The sequence below is a fragment of the Dasypus novemcinctus genome, chromosome 5 (assembly GCF_030445035.2).
Source record: "Dasypus novemcinctus isolate mDasNov1 chromosome 5, mDasNov1.1.hap2, whole genome shotgun sequence".
NCBI classification, from domain to species: Eukaryota; Metazoa; Chordata; class Mammalia; order Cingulata; family Dasypodidae; genus Dasypus; species Dasypus novemcinctus.
Window position 1 is genome coordinate 131,411,721 of NC_080677.1, and position 2,493 is coordinate 131,414,213.

Consider the following 2,493-nt stretch of genomic DNA (forward strand, 5'->3'; position numbering starts at 1 on the left):
ACACATCGGCTTTGCCCACATTCCATTGACTAGAACACAATCACATGGCCACCTACCCTAACTGCAAGGTAGACCAAGAGACGTATTCCAGCTTGTGCCCAAAAGGAAAAAGAAATGTGTTTTATGAATGGCAAGCCAGTTTATGCCACAGGGAAAGGAGGGAATGATATTATATTTCCTTGAGAGAGGGCAAGGAATTTTTCTCAAGGATAGTGAGAAAACACTTCAGTGGCAAAAGAAACAAGTCATTAGATATCTCTGCTCCACAATTTTAGTGGCTAAGAAAAAAGTGATCCGAAAATGCAAGTGGCATCTGGGAGTTGGTGAGGCAGTGATACAGAAAAGATATGTGGACTTAAGAAGAGGGACCCTCAGGTATAGTAGCTATGTTTGGGGCAAGATCCTGAACAACCTTGCCCAGCTAGAGTTCCAAGTGCATTTCTATTCACTCATTTCCTGTATTAGATTAGATTGTTTTTCCCAACTGTTTACTCCATCCATGAAATAGGATTATACTGCCACTCTCTTTGCCATACAAATTTGTACTGTCTTACATTAGAATAGGCAGAGTATATATTTCTGTCTTTCTGACTTCTGTTCAGCCATGGGATTTGTTTAGCCAAACAGGATGTGAACCCAATCAGAGACTTTCTTTACATTTCTTTAGTTTGGCTTATACCTTTGAACATCCATCCTCTGCCTTGGTAAGAGCAGTCCTAGTAGCCATTTCTCCTTCAACCTGAGCCCCAGAATGAGTAGACATAGAGCATACCTGAACCCTACCCAAATCTTGGAATTAAAGCCCAGTTGAGATTGGTGGATATTAGTCAAACCACAGGCAATCTTCAAACCAATGACAGAGAAACTAAGTCATCAAGAATCTGGGGGTTGTTTGCTATGCAGCATTATTACAGCAGAAATTAACTAATCAGAAATTGGTGCCAAGATTGGGAGCTGCTATAACTGAAAACTAAACTATGTAGCATTGACTTTGGAGCTGAGCAACAGTGTTTAGGAAGCTGGAAAAATGGTGATCCATATTGTGTAATAGTGAAATATTTTGTAAACTGTTGCCTGTAATAACCTAGAAGGCAAAAACAGCACTTAATGAATTTGTGGCATTTGGGGGAGATTTTGAGGCATAACCTCAATACCGTGATCTGTTTGTTGCTACTTGCATTTGATAAGGTGCAACCAAAAATAAATGAGCCCAGAAAAAGAAAGACCAAAAGAAAGACAGAAAGACAGAAAGACAGAAGGAGGGAAGGAGGGAAGGAGGGAAGGGAGGGAGGGAGGAAGGAAGGAAGGAAGGAAGGAAGGAAGGAAGGAAGGAAGGAAGGAAGGAAGGAAGGAAGGAAGGAAGGAAGGAAGGAAGGAAGGAAGGAAGGAAGGAAGGAAGGAGAAAATAGACTGTGCTGCAACTAGAGTAAGGAACACAGAGAATGCAGAACATTGCAAGGTTGAAAATGAAACTTTCTAGACTTCAATCAGTAAGGTAAAATTTAGAAATGCTTTGAGTTAGAAAGACCTATTGTTGGGGAAAAGCCAGGAGTTCTGAGCAGCAGAAAAACCCAAACGGCACTCAGAGAGGCGGAGGAACAGATTTATTATGTGCAGGCTCAGAGGAGAGTCAGTCTCCAAATTCTGAGGCCCATTTTTCAGTTTTCATAGGTTTATATAGGATTTTATGCGGGACTGGCATGGCTCTCACTCATTGGCTAACGCATTGCAAGCTGGGTTACAGAAGCAGAAGGCAGGTGCAAGGTCATGCTTTCACAGGCTGATTTAGAGAAGTGGGGGACAGGAGTGGTTCATTAGATTACAAAAGGGGAGCAGGAGTGGTTTGTTTGATAGTCTCCTGCAAGGCTATGTTCTCACAGGCTGATTTACAGAAGAAATTAAATAATCAAGTAGCAGGCATAAATAAGTCTAGAGAGAATTCATCTATGGATAAAGTTTGTGGGTATGGCTTTTAGTATTTGAACTTGCTTGAACTCAAAGACAGCATACGCCAACAACTTTTTGAGAGAGTCATTTTTGGCAGCAGTGCAGAATTAAGAGACTGATTGAGACATTGAAAAAAACTTTTTTGTCACTAACTTTCTACAGGCAGAAAGCATAGCAAGATGGGAACAGAATGACCTGCCAGAGGGCAGAGTCAAGAACACTGGAAAACAATGAACTGGGAAATCTTTTCCCAGGAGCAGAACTGGAACCTGGTTACAAAACATCCCTTACGCCAGGAAAAGGGCACAACAGTCAACCAGTGGGATTTCAGAATTGCTGTGGGCCAGTGAATGCGATGTGCCTCCCATTCTCCCCTTTTCAAATGAGATTGTTCATTGCTGTTATTTTGTCTGTTCCACCACTATATGTTGTGAGAGAGGGCAAATAACTTGTGTTTTCAGTTCATAGGTCTTCAAATCAAGAGATGTTCTGAGTCTGATGCTGATCAGAAGATCCTATGCTTCAAAACTGAGCTATTCTTTGCCG